Below are 14,873 nucleotides of genomic sequence, written 5' to 3'. Positions count from 1 at the left end.
GCCACCTTCCAGGTCAGGAAATCTGCTGCTCTCATAAAAATGTTTTGGCTCTTGTATTGCTGCCGAGTGCCAGCCTGAATGCAGTCCTGTCAGCTCCTATGGGGTTAACATCTGATGCCAGCCTCTGTGGGCACCAGACAAAGGAAATTCTGCTCTTGGGTTTAATGTGTCAGCTCTGCTTTTGGTGGAGATGTAGAGATTCAGATCCCCCCCAGTGCAGTTTGTGTTGGGGGAGAGGGGAGACAGAGATGCCGTTCTACTGGTTTTTGTCTGCTGGGCAGAAAAAGGAGGGTTGTGCAGTTCAGCTTGCTGCCTCTCTTGCATTGATTTTTATAATGAACTGCAAGAAAGCTTTTGCTAATCTGACCTCCATTTAACTGAAGGTTGGTCATGTCCCCAGATGGCAATTCATGTTAGGCTTTGCTTCACTGCTTATGCAAAAAGGCCTGTTTTTCTTGAAGGCTGCAGATGTTTCCTAAACCTTCTGGAGAAATCAGTGTGGTAAAGGATTTTACTTTAAAGCATCCCTGGTGTGCAGAGGAGGCAAAACGGAGGCTAAGTTATTGCCTTCTTGGGAAAAAAATGGTAGGATAGCACTGTCCCTGCTAGAAACCAGACAAGGAATAGCTGACTGTCATATAATTGAGTGGTGAAGATCTGCTTCCTTGTAGCCATGTTGTAGGAGTGAAGCTTTCAGACACCAGAAAAGCTTCCCAAGTGTAATTGTCCACACTTCTGTTACAGCATTTCTCTGCCCTTGCTGGAGCTGTACAGGCCAACTGCCTTGCAGCAGCCCTTCCCCAGTTATAGGAATCAAAAATGGGAGTAATTCCATGTAATTTGTTATGAATTTTCTGTCACCCTGCACAAATATTGCATTCTGTGAGACTGTGTTCTCAGTCCGGGCCAGTAACCAAGCATGCTATAGGAGTCCGTGACTGCTGCGAGAGAATGTGGCCCAAACTGCTGGAGAAAGCCAATTATTAGTTTGTGTTTACTCAAAACTGCTGTCAGAAAAACACCCTGACTCATCAGTTAAGGAAACGTGTTGAGCATGGAGGAAAAGGAGGGGGCTAAGGCGCTCTCAAGCATTTGTTATGCAGTGCTTGGAGTGACACTGAGGTCACAGCCACATTGTTTGCTGAAGTCTGTAAGTTTCCATTCCTCCCTCTATCTGTGTGGGTCATTTCAAACAGCCTAACTATGAGGATTTAGTGCGACACTGATCAGCCCAGCTGTAGATCCTTTTCTTTTGCAGCAACCCCCCTTTTTTGTATGGGAACATTCATGGACCAGAGCTTTCTCGTGAAGTTTTAGTCTATTCTGATTGGAAGCTTGAAGTACCAGTCTTGTCCCACTTCTCCCCTCACCCCTTGTCCGGCATGCACGGTCAGCTCATTCTTGCTTGGCCTGGTTTCCTAAAGAAGACTTGTGTTTGTAGAGCATGCTCCCTCCCCACTTATGTTTGGCCCTTTCCCCCTTCTCACAAGAAATAACTTCTGAGCCCTTGGGCCAAATCAGCTGCATTTGACAGGGTTCGTGGTTTGAAATCTCAACACTGTTATGTTCCTACAAATTTTGGAAAAAAAAACAGATGACTGGGCATAGGGAGTCTATGCTAGCTAGACATGTCACAAGGTTGCAGCCAAAGCCAAAGCATTGTTAGATGCCAGCCTAGGGAAAAGCCTGAGTCAGTGCCTGCACTGTAGCAGATTGCCAATCTCAAGAGTCCGGTCAATAGACAATAGGGTTTTGTCACTCCTCCTGCTCAGACCCACACACTAAGGACACATCTAAGGCCCAAAGATCCCTTCTGGATGTAACATGGGGATGCAGGCAAGCATTGCAACCTGTGGAAAAAAATGCTTTACTCGAGGAACAAAGCCGAGAGGGGGAGGTTGCTTCTATAATATAGGGAAATATTGCTTTTTGTGCTTCATATTCCTGCTCTACACCAGAAAGCTGCTTCACAAATTTCACAGGATGGTTTTGAAAAGCATACAGAAAAGCTGTCATTTCATTCCTTGGACTCTTACTGTAGAGCAAGCTTCTACAGAGGGCTGCAAACTCATGGAAGGTAAAAGGCTAAATATATCTCTGTGCCTATGCAACCCGCTGCTCTCAGAAGCAAGCAGCCAGCACAGGTGCTGGTAGCAGTCAGGCCATCTCTAATTGTTATGGCTGTTTCTGGCTGACAAAGCCTTATGCTTTTGCCCCTTGTACTGGTAGCAACGGGTGAGACGGTTGTTAACATAACTTTGAGCAGAGCAGATAGCTTATTGAGCTAGCCTCCCACTACCTCCAAAATATCCATGAATAGTGTTACCTCTAGATTTTAATTAACCTGGGCTGCATATAGAGCCATTATTGCAAATTAGTAACATCCTTCTGTTCCCAGCAGTTTAAGGACTTGCTGGTAATGGCTGTGGCATGCAGCACAGAGTTGAGGGCTGTGTGTTCTATTTTCCATCATTAAATGGAAAGGATGGTCTTGGCAACTTCTGTCCTACTTGCTGCAAAAGTAAATGTTGGTTGTTGGGCAGAGTGGATGTTTGCTGATTTAAAATACCTTGGGCAGCTCTCATGCCAGCTCGCCCGTTAGCTGTGCAGTTATGTGAACCTGGGGCTGCTGGCAATCCAAACTGGAAAAACAATTTATCTGTCTTGCCTGCATAGTTTGTTTGTGGACATTTTGGTACTGCTTAACTCACAGGTAAGTAGCATTGCCTTCTCACTCTTTGTCTTGGGTACTGTGCACACATTTCTCACTGACAGCAGAAGATACCTGTAGAGTCTCACCCCTCAACAGGGCCATGTATGACCTTCCCAAGGTTTCTATTAATGCTACAGAAGGGGCTGCCTGACGTTGACCCTTGGCTATAGATATATCCTGATCAGCAGAGTGAAGTCTACAGTTTATTGACTTTCTTTTTGTCCTCAGATCCTCTTGTAGCTTTGGGGCAAAAGGAGTGGGGTAGAGCAGTACCTTCATGAAAGTAGTTTGAGCATACAGGACTTCACTCACTTCCCTACCCCTTTTATCAAGAGTGACAAGAAAGGGGAAAAAAGGCTTCTAATGAGAAGAGCAGTCGTCATCACTTGTGGATTATGCTACCAGAAAGTGGAACTGTTGTAATTACTGTGGCAGCTCTTGCTGCTTCTTTCCGCTTCTCTGAGGCAGGAATTGCTGGAAAATATTCCAGGCATCTTTCTTTGGAGCCTGAGAGTATATACCCATCTTGGCATCTCTCTCTAGTTGAGCTCAGGACTGTTTTTTAGCAATCACTTTGCAACTAAACAAAAGGCCTGTTTGACATCTCTTAGGATTCAATGCCAGGTTTTTGGCGGTAGCAGACGGGGAAGAGGAACTACCACATGCAGGAAAAAAAAAGATGAAGAAAATGTTCCTCACATATGGAGGGTGAGAAAGGAGAGAAGATAAGGGTTTCCATGGCAACATTCCTTGAAGATAAGTATTTTTAAATCTGTGTGAATTTTAGCATTCAAAACACAGTTGTGTTTCCCACAAAAAGATTTGGGGGAGGGCTGGAGTGGAAAGAATTTTTTCCCCTACTTTTCAGGTCATTCGTATTTCTTTTACAGTGGAGCCTGAACCCAAGACAAATGAAGTACGTGCGATTGCTCTGATGTTAATTCCCCTGTAAAGAAAAGCCTTGCTTCCAGGAGGCAAAAAGCATCAGTCATATTTCTGTATCTGCACCAGCATCTCTGGTGCAAGCACTTGATCATCTCTTTAATGGGAAAAGTAGTTTAAATAGATCAATGATAGGCCAGTAAAAAGTCACAAGGACAAATCTTGCAGGATTCCACATTAAAACCAGTGTAACTTGGAGCAAAATCTTAATTATAATTGACCTACATATAAGCGATAGTAGTGGTGATAAGGTAGCTGAGGCCTTTTGCCTTGGCCAAAGAGGAGAGGATGCAGAACTGAAAGGGCAGAGGAACCAGGTAAAATGTGTCCCTGGTAAGTGTCTCGGTTACCTTGGTGACAGTGGAAATTGCTGCAGGTGGGCAAGTGATGCTCCAGTGACACTATTATGCAGGAATTGTTAGCTCTTTATGGGGTATCGGTGCTGGGGCCACCTCTGAACCTCTCTGAAGCTTCTCTGCTCCAGTCTCTGCAGTGCTGAGCAACTCACGGGCACTGGCACGCTCTGCTCCCACCTCCCTGCTGGCATCTAGGCAGGTCAGCTCTGTCACAAGCCTGGCAGTGAGACATCCAATGCTGTGCCTGCTTGGCTGCCAACTTTCTAGTCTCACCAAAAAAGGCTTTTTTTTTTTTTTTTTTTAACAGTCGCTTCCAACTCAGTAATGACTCAGACACTGCAGCAAGGGTAAAGCGATCATCTTCCCCTTCAGAGCTTTATGGCAGAAGACCCTGGGTATCCTCTCTAAAAGAGAGCTTGCTGGGCCCAGCCATCAGCTGGATTCAGCTCTTTAACTGATGGAATGAGATGCTTCAGCAGTGCTGTGTACCTGCTGGCTCAGGGGCTGTGTTTCAGCAATAGACTAAATGATTCCTACAAGTATTTTGTGTTCAGAAGCCTTGGGGAGGGGAGGCTGGGAGGGAATGAATAGTCATATATAAAAGAGAAGGTGCTATTCACCCATTAAGGCTCTTGCCCTGACCAAATTTCCCTAGGCCATTTAATCCAGGACAGGAAAAAAAATCTATTGGAACAGTAAGACAAAAACATCTTTTGGGGTGAGGGAGGGAAAGCAGATAAGGGTGTCTGAAAAAGCAAAGTTCATATTGTCGAAGTGTGGAAATTGGCAGTTGGTAGCATTGTTTCATATTGGTGGAGACCCTGATACAGAATAAGCAAGGCTCAGATCTAGCTAAGGTGACTTTATTACCCTTGTCAACTTTCCTGCATTTTCATTGATAAAGCCTACCAGCAGTGTGGAAAAAAGCTGCACTTTTCATGTCACTGTTGGATCCTCTGTTGGAATTCACTGTTGTCGGATACATTATTTTTAATTCTGGGAATAATATTCATGCCCTGACATCAGCACTAACGTGAAAATGCATACTCTGGCTTTGTAGTTTCTTGGACTGAAAAGCAACTGACTTGCTCATGCAGGGCTTGTTAGCTGTGAGTTATTGATTATATATATCATGTTTATTCCATCCCTTCCTGTAAGACCACTGTGGTATTTTGTGCTGCACACTGATGCTCTAGCTCCATGCATTTGCCTTACAGCTGAACACTGGGAGATGCAGGAACTCTGCAATACCTAAATAACAGAAATGCAGCAACTTCAATCCCTGCTCAGCAGCCGTCAGTATCCAGTATGTCACAAGCTAACTCTTACTCCATCCTTGGGTGCTTGTAAGTCAGCCTGGTACAGTGACAGGGTTCGGGGCACCATGGGCATTAGACAGCAGTAACTGGATTGCTGCTGTGCGGGGGAGTGGAAGAATGCTGCCTTGTTGCAACACGTATGAGCATTCTCACATGGGTCTGAGCTTCCACAAATGCAGTTTCCAGGCCAAAAAGCCCTGCCTTCTGGCAGCTTGGCTACCACCTGCAACTGTCATGCTTGGGGAGAAAGGTGTGGCAGATTTGTTCCTGAACATGCCCTGGCTTTGTGAGGTGGCTGTCATGCTTTTGCAAGCTCTTCCAGGAGTCTGAATGAGGGAAGGGTGCCTTGGGAGGAGAGGAATGAGCCGTGTGAGTTAATGGGAGCTGACAGGGATGCCTGCAAGAACACACCATCGCATATTGATGGGAAAACAGCTGGACCAGTGGTTGCAGCTGCCCCACATTCACTGGTGAGCAAGGTATTTGGGAACAGAGAGGGTGTTTGAAGCACTTAGTCCTTCTGCTGTGGAGAATTCATATCAAATTTGCCAGAGCCTGCACCTTGATTTGATGATATTGTTCTTCTAAAAGGAAGGGACAAATTGATTGCTTACTAACAGACTGCTCTAAATTAACCTCAAGCATGGTTCTGGGCCGGCAAACCTTTGTATGATTGTGACTATTATTTATGCTGTGTGATTGCATTGAATACCACTGACTGTTCATATATTGGCCTGGCACAGTGGCACTTAAATCTTATTTGTGGCTTTCAGTGATTAGAAACCAAATTTTTGAAGCTCTTTAGGTGTTTGGATTTTGAATACCCCATTAAGCACCTACTTGACTATTTAAATGCCTAGATGTCTTTGTAAGTCTAGTATTGCCATAATGCAAAGAAAAAGGAAATGATATAGAGGGTTTGCTGGATCAGGCCTCTGATTTCATATCCCAGCAGTGATAACTAGGTAGGGCCTGTTGCTATATATATGCTATAGTTCATAGTGAACCTCTTCTGTGCTTGAGGAAGCTTGATGGTAACTTTTACATAGTAAAGGTAAAAATACTGCAGACATACATCCTGCATTAGCCTTTATATATTTTATAGCTGTTCTGTTCCAGTGTGGCAAACTGAGCTGAGCAATCATGTGTTCTCAATTACCCTCAAGAACTGGAAATCCTTATCACCTCTGTGTTTCTTTCTCCCACCACTGCAGCACTGGTCTTGAAATTGTCACCACAGCTAGAAATCCTCATTCTGTAAATTAAACTGTGGTTTAAAAAAAATTTTACAGTGCAGCCTCCTCATAAAACTCCACCAAGTCTTTTGCTGATGTGACTCACTCAATTACTCGTGTGGGCAGACGTTCAGATAATAAAAGTAGTTAATGGAAAGCTGTGAGAAATACTGCTAGTTCCTGAGGAGTCAGGGAAGGGGGAAGGCTACTGCGGGTATTTTATCCTAAGAGCTGCTGAATTCACTGAGCTCCCAGCCATTTTTTTAAGATAAGGATTTCTCCATTCTGCTTTTTCCTTTGTATAAAAACAGCTTGAAAAATCGGATTCGCAGTAGAGGAGCAAAAGCACACCAGCTGTATATGTTTGCTCCTCTGCTCCTCTTCCTACATATTAGAGTTGATAGCCAGTCGGAGCCCTGAAATAATCTCTTTATCCTAGTGATGTATATATATGTATACTTAAACAACACTCAATACTTTAATGAGCTCTGGATTCCTGAATCAAGGAGTACAGACAGCAAGTGGCTAAATGAGCCCTTTGGTTGGAAAAGGCCCTTGAGATTTGGTGTGCAATAGGTCAGGTAATACAACTAGAAGGCAGATTTCAATGACATTTCAGTGAGTGTACATTGGAGGAATATGGCACTTTTTGAAGTTTGTGAGGCAGAAAGGTACTGAAGAGTAGTAAGGTACCACTTGGATGTGAGACCCCCTTACGCAATGAGATTATACATGTATGATGGCTTCAAAGAGACTTAGAATTAAGCCAAAACTAGAACTAGTGTAACTGGACAAACTGATTAGAGCTGAGGGCTAGCTGGTATTTGCAAAACAACCAGAAGAGTTAACTCTTGGTTGTGTGGCTCTGAGGCTGCTAGATTTTTGAGGGATGTGCTACTGCAAATGGCCGTGCGAGCCCCTTCCAACAGCAATGATGGGTGTGAAAAGGGAGAGGGCACGAGGATGTGCTCACTCTTAATGCAGGATGGGCTGGGAGGGAGACTACGGCTTGACTTGTAAAATAGAGCTTCTGGCACAGAGAAGTAATGCATGGGTGTTGAGGCTGTGGACCTGAGAAAGTAAGCTGTCAAATTATATTTAGCGAATACATGCTGCAGAAAAGTGCAGAGAGGGAAGGAGGGGAACTAATGCATAACTGGCCCCCATGGGTAGTGAGCACACAGCAGGGAATGAGGCTGTTTAGAGAAGATGAATTGCCTTGGTGTTCCTGATTCAAATAAATCTCTGTGTGAGGCTAGGGATCTGCACAGGCTTGTATGATTACTTTGAACAGCAGAGCTCAGCTTTAGTTATCCATCAGTAATGGCTCAACCCCAGACCCCATTAGGTGAATGGTGACCAACCTTTGGCCTTCCAGCCATTCACCTCTGGCCCCACGCTAGGGATGTCTCCTGCAGCAATCCCATTCCCTAGCTGGGGAAGCAGTAGTCTAATAGGGGCTCTTGAAACCAATGTCACAAGCTGCTGTACACCCCAGTTGCACACCCAGCTCAGCCCTGACCCACTAGAAACTTGTTAGCTAAGGTTGGCATCTGCAAAATAGGTTACCCTGCCCCATTGGAATTCAGGAGTGTGAACACCTTGCTCCATTAGCCCAGTCCTAAAGAGACAAAGATGGAAAAAAAAAAAAAAGTCCTTATACCTTATGAGACAGATTAAACCTTGTGTGCTGACCCATGACAGTCGGTCATTTGGGTCCTGTCTTATATTGCAGGGTGCAGAGGTGGTGACTTTGACTAGTTTGTAGCAGCATGGGTACAGCTTAGGCTCCAACTCTTTCCTGCTAAAAGCCCACTCATATCATTGAGATACGTCTTTGCCTTTCAAATAAATTAGTCCTTTAAGCTCCCTCTCAGAGGAGACAGTGTGGGGAGGCCTGCCTGCCTTCTGCATATAAATATTCTGTCAAACCAGATTCAGGCTGAGGTGGGTGATGCTGCTGCAACTGATGGGGAGCCATCAGTCTCCATCTCCTGTTAGGTAGTACTACATCACTGAGATTTGTGCTGTTACCATACTGTCAAAATTAGCTGTGGGTGAGAAAAAGGGCTGAAATGCTCCCATGCTAGCTAAGCAGGAAGACAGAGCAGTTAGGAGAAGGAGAGATGCAGACTGTGATAGTGAACAGAAGCTGTGCAAAGAGGAGCTGCCTTCACAGCCTCGTGAAAAGGAATTACTTGACCAGATGTGTGATGGAAGGAGGAAAGATGACTTCACAGATGTGATTTATTATCTTTCCCATGCAAGGGAGTTATGCTAATTCCAGGAACAACACACATTTGTTTGGTGGCTCCTAAGAATATGCAAGGCCATAAAAAACTTTTTAAAGTGGTTTATATGGTAAAAATATGATTACAAACAGGACAGGATTAAAAAAGCTCCAGGGAGCAAGTTCCTGGAGTTATGCGAGTACCTAAAAATCTGAAGTGTAATTACATACAGGAAGAAAGAAAGACTTCAGAGGATGGTTCTAACTGTTGCAGCTGCAGAGCAAACTTGCAAATATGAAAAAAGCATAAGTAGGCCAGTAACATCTGCTCCAGTCTGTAGTGAGCTGGAATCAATAGTTGAGAGAGGATGAATTTTCCCATGTGTTGTAGTAGAGCATTAACTCCACTCTCTACCCTTTAGGGTCTGTCTCCTCAGCAGCCATGTCGGACCTTACCTGGGGGATGCCACAAGGGTCAGGACAGGGTGGGAAAGGACTGGCAGTTGGTCTGGGCTGGCATCTTTGAGAAGGAATACTGGCAGGAAAGAAAAACAAATCAGAGTGGTTCTTTCTGCCTCCCCCGTGCTTTGTCTTTTGAACCGTTGGAGGGAAACTGATGAGCAACTATGCTTTGTGCTGGCTTCTCTTTGAGACCATTTGTTGCCTGTTTTCTTTTTAAGTCTGAAATGTTAGAAAGAGATCATTATTTTTCCTGTTTAGCTTGACCTCTTCCTCCCTTGGAGAATTTCTCCCCTTGTACTGGCTCTGTCTGTCTCACACAGTGCCATGTTCAAATAAAGTTCAAGAGAAAACTTGAATTCCTAGAAAAAAAAAGGTTGGTATTTGGAATGAGTCATGTCCTAGAACAGACAGTCTGAATCTCTGGAACATGTCCTGTCCCTCTCTGGAGGTGCTGTGAGGTATCAGATGTTAATCATACACTCACTGCCTCCATTTGAGGTGGTTCTGGAATAGCAACGTTAGGGCAAACACTTCCATGAGATGTAAACTACCCCATGGGTCACTTTTCCTACCCTTTGTGCAGCAAGCGCTTTACCCAGCTGCAGCTTCTCATAAGCAGAGAGGTTATCTGTGGTTACAATCTTGATTGCCCAGCAAATTGCTGAATGCCCGAGGAAGCAGGAGGAGAGGAGAATGTGCAGCTGCAGGGTGCGTGGGTTTTTCATTCTGGTTTACAGTGAGGACTGGAGGTTGAGTGCTTAAGACGCCTTGGGATCCTGACACCATTTGTTGCAGCATTGGATGTGTATGAGCTGCATTCCGTGCTGGGAGGTCACCCCTGGCATTCTGGAATAGTCGTGGGAGTTAAATAAGCTGCTGTTTGCTTCAGGTGCTTTGGATTATGAGACTGGCAAAGACCTGCCATCCAGCCAGAGACAGATCCAGACACTATGTGAAGCAAGCGGGATGGCATGACTATGTCTTTGCTGAGGGAGTGAAGGTACACACTTCAGTTACAGACTACTTTCTTCAATTGCCCAATTTTCCCTCCCTCTTCCACCCCTCCAGTAAATGCTACCTGCTGGCTAAAGGGCATGGGCCTATGTATATGGTCAGTACACGTGACTGTAAGTTTGGTGTTAGAGTCCTTTGTCCTTTATCCAGCTGCAAATCTGCTCAGCTCCATGTGATGCAGCAAGCACGGGGATTTTTGGCTTTTGTTTCTACTGTTTACAAAATGTGGGAAAAAAAAAAAAAGGGAAAAATGCTCAGAAATGGGAACCTCATAAAACTAGAGCAGAGTTGTTTGCACAAGTGAACTGAAAACCTGCAGCAGGATCTGTCAGAGATCTAACCTGGTCATTTGTCTAAACGGGATGTTTACTCACATACCCTGATGTGGTGATTGTGCTGTTCATTTTTCCATATAGCAGAGAAAATGGAAGAGGCTTTTGATTGTGATTTCTTACCATGGTGCCAAAAATAGGTAGCCTTTGAGCTACCCCATTATTATTTTTCTCTAATTAAGAATTGGTAATTCAAACCGTGGTATGTGGGACATGCACACAAAGTGCCCAACTGCAAGACTGCACATGACCAAAGGATCGGCTTGTCTGCACAAGTTTTTGTGAGCAGGAGACTCCTGTGGGTGAATGGCAGAGGTAAAAACCTAACGCGTATGAAAGAACCTGGAAGAATAGTGGTGTCCCTGTGCTTTTGGATCTCGACCTCCAATTTGGAGTCTCCAGCTGGATGCTTGCCTTTCTATTTTCTGGTGACTGTTTGACCAGCACGTTTAGGTGGAAAATACATTTGCTTCCCAGTCTTGAAGATATTGATCTAAGGGAAAATCTTGCACAAAAGGATTAAAAAAAAGTTGGAAAAGTTAAAGTGTGTAATACTGTAATTAGGGCTGAGGGAGTATAAAAAAATTAGTTTAGCACATCACTTGGCAGATGGGAAGTCATTTATGTAAATTTAGGGAAGTGGTACTTGGACTCGGTCTAATTTAAACACTATTTCTAATTATTTTTGGTATGTGTACAGAGGATTATAGGATGTCCATTATTCTGACAGGAGGGCTCTTCATATTTAAATTTAAATCCACAAAGGAGTACCCTATTAAAATGTAAACATGCTGTGATAACAAGCACCTAATTATGCAGACAGGTTAGTCCAGCTATTCTGGTGCACAGCTGTGTGCACTTATTTCGCATAATGCTTTTTCTTATACCCTAAAAACGACTGGCAGGGCCACTGAGAGGTCAAGAGGTACCTGACCCACAGGTGGGAGCTCCCTGTTTGTTTTCCAGGTTTGCTGATGCTGAGTGCAGATCTGAGAGTAGACAGGCTCTCGCAGGTTTCCACTGGAAGCAGGCCCTGATGGCACCCAAAAGCACAGAGAGAAGATGACACAATTAACAATTCCCCCTCCCTACAGTCTGGTGCTGCTAATCCAAGTTAAAACTCCTGACAGCATCTTTGGAGAAACTTCCTCTTTACATCTTGACAGCTTTCTCCTTTTGCCAAGAGAAAGATCATGCAGGTTTACTGGGGAGCTGCCAAATGACAGCTTGGCTTCACACCTGAGAAGCGAATGAATGAAGAGAGAAGGAAAGCCTCAGGCTGCCTCCAGCCTGGCAGAAACGCGGAGTCCTGGGAGCATGGGCGTGAGCAACCCCTGGAGCTGCAGCAGCAGCAGATGTGACATGAGCAGAGTCCAAGTGGAAGCTACTGTGGAGGAGGGAGCGTGGGGTCCATTACCAAAGCACGAAGGTGTTATTTGTCAGCTGCAGGCCCTAGGGTGAGGTGGAGGCCAGGCCATGGCTGATTCTTGGAGGTGTGGGACAAAGCTTGGAGCTCCACACTGTACAGCAGCCCTTTGTGAGTTGATTTGATTGGCTTTTCTTCCCCAAGCCCTTGCAGCAAAGGCTCAGATCAGCTCTTTCAAAAGGCGCATTAACAATCAGCAGGGGGGCTGACAACCAGGATTTATTCTTTAACCACAGCAAAACCCAGTATTTTTGGATGTATAACTCATGTTATATAAACTTTAGGGGTAGAGGGCACCAAGAGCAAGGCTGCATGACACTCACTTCTTCAGTCCTTGGTCATCTGAGGGCAGGGAGTGCCAGTATCCATTGTGGAGAGCTCCAGGCAGCCTGACGGCTGCTAGCACAGCCCTGCGCTGGACTGTGGGTGCTGGGTGACAGAGTACGGGTGCTCTTGAGCAGTCACTCCTCTTCTCCCCACACATACCGTGTGGGGGGTGGATGTCTCTAGCTGGGTGTTTTGTGATACTTAAGCCTTTTTGTGAGATTAAGACTACTGCAGCTGTAAAATACGAATTACCCTTGGCACTTTAACTGCCTGTAGAAAAATTAAAACATGCAATCAAGTAGTTGAAGTTGTGAATTTTAGCCCACATTTAAAAATGGGAGAAAAATGCTTTGCACATGAAGGTTTTTAAAGCAGTATAATGAACACTGTGCCTGACTCATCCTTCGCATGGGATAACTAAGCAAGCTAAGAGGAAATGTCTCCAGGCAGACATTCCTCAGGGCAGGGATTTCCATCTCATTTTTCTTTTTAAGGGAGGAAACTTACAAGGACTGGCCCAAAGACTACATGTTTGTTGCCTGACCCTGCCAGGTGTTTGCACTCTGTTGGTATTTCTAGAAGTCACTGTCCTGGTTTCAGCTGGGATGTAGTTAACTGTCTTAGTAGCTAGTAACTAGTAGCTGGTACAGTGCTATGTTTTGAGTTCAGTATGTGAAGAATGTTGATAACACTGATGTTTTCAGTTGTTGCTCAGTAGTGTTTAGACTAGAGTCAAGGATTTTTCAGCTTCCCATCCCCAGCCAGGACCCCTGACCCAAACTGGCCAACAGTCTATTCCACACCATGTGACGTCCCATCTAGTTTAGGAACTGGGAAGTGGGGGGGCAGGGAATCACCGCTCGGGGACTGGCTGGGTGTCGGTCAGTGGGTGGTGAGCAGTTGCCCTGCGCATCATTTGTACATTTCAATCCTTTATTACTACTGTTGTCATTTTATTAGTGTTATCATTATCATTATTAGTTTCTTCTTTTCTGTTCTATTAAATCGTTCTTATCTCAACCCAGGAGTTTTACTTCTTTTCCTGATTTTCTCCCCCCTCCCACTGGATGGGGGGGAGTGAGTGAGCGGCTGTGTGGTGCTTAGTTGCTGGCTGGGGGTAAACCACGACAGTCACCTGGAGGCCAGGCATATCTAGCTGGATGCCTTTGCAACAGCTTTCAATTCATGGGAACAACTGTTCCTATAGTACCAGGTTGGTGTACAAGGACTGCAGCACTGGATCTTCTCTAGCTGGTGACTACCACAGAAGTGTCTGTAACATGAAGGCTGGGAAAATATCCGGCTGTTGTATCAGAGTATGTAAGGGATGTCAGATAACCCGGGGCTGCGCTACAGAGGCAGCAGGAGCTCTGTAGAGCCTCATGGGAACATGAGGTGAGTAATCACAGCTGCAATTCATTTCAAAGAGACAAATGAGCTCCCCTAGAGAAAGGTGGGACACTTCTGCTGAGAGGGCTGATCACCTTTTTTTTTTTTTTATGGGAGAAAGGCTACTTTCAGGTTCAGGTGAAGGAATTCAGTGGGAAAGCCTTCTGCATTCTTCTGAGGGTGGGCATGTTCATCACAATTGTGGAGATACTGACTGACTTGCCTGGGACATAAAGGAAGTCAGTGTTAAAGCCAGGAACTGACCAAAGAGACCTCCCAACTCACGTCTTCAGTGCGGTGCTTCAGCCATGAGGCTGTCCTTCCTCTGTTTCTGCTGACCCTTCATTATACACTTTTCTCTGTTAAAGTTGAAAAGCTGACTGCTTGGCAGCTGAGAATTTACCCTTCCTCTTGGCCCTGTACAATAGCAGCTTTTCAGACGGAATCTGCACAAAAGAAACATTTTGTTCTTTCTCTGCTGATCAGAAGAGCTGAGCAGCAGCTACATTAAAAGCACGGGGTTCTGACCCTAGCTCACATTGTATCCAAAGACAAAGCTTCCACGGGTATCGGCAGACGTGGCAGAAGACCTATGCTCTGAGAAGAGCGCTGCTAGCGAGCTGCCGTTGAGTAAATGAACGCAAAACAATGAAAAAAAAGTCAAGACTTCCTAAAATGAAAACACACATTGTTAGCTGGCGTTGGCCCTTCGAACTAAGGCTGCGGCACAGCGGCTGGTGCCAGCTCTGGTGCCGGGGGACACCCCCAGGGCCGCAGCTGGGTGCGACACTCGCGGCCGCCTCCGCGTCCTCCCCCGCGGGGCGAGGCTGCGGGGGCCGGGCCCCCACTTGCGCACGGCCGTTGAAAGAAGAAAAAAAGGAGGAATCGCCCGTTCCAGCAGCTTTTCTCCCGAGATGCTCACGCTGAAGGAGGCGGGAGGGCCCGGGCCCCCTAGCCCCTCTTCCCCGGGTACTTGCTCCGGCTCGGAGCCGAGGCCCAGGCCGCGGGCAACCCGTTCCTCCCGGATATCGCCCGCCGCGCTCCGCCGGGCCGGAAGCGGACGCGCGGGGAAGGGGGGAGGGGGGATTAGGGAGGCGCATGCGCAGGAGGTGTTGCCCGGCCGCGCCC

This window comes from Haliaeetus leucocephalus, unplaced genomic scaffold (assembly GCF_000737465.1).
Source record: "Haliaeetus leucocephalus isolate CR32 unplaced genomic scaffold, Haliaeetus_leucocephalus-4.0 Scaffold1, whole genome shotgun sequence".
In the NCBI taxonomy this organism is placed as follows: domain Eukaryota; kingdom Metazoa; phylum Chordata; class Aves; order Accipitriformes; family Accipitridae; genus Haliaeetus; species Haliaeetus leucocephalus.
The sequence above is the reverse complement of the archived record's forward strand: the minus strand, read 5'-3'. Positions refer to the sequence as shown.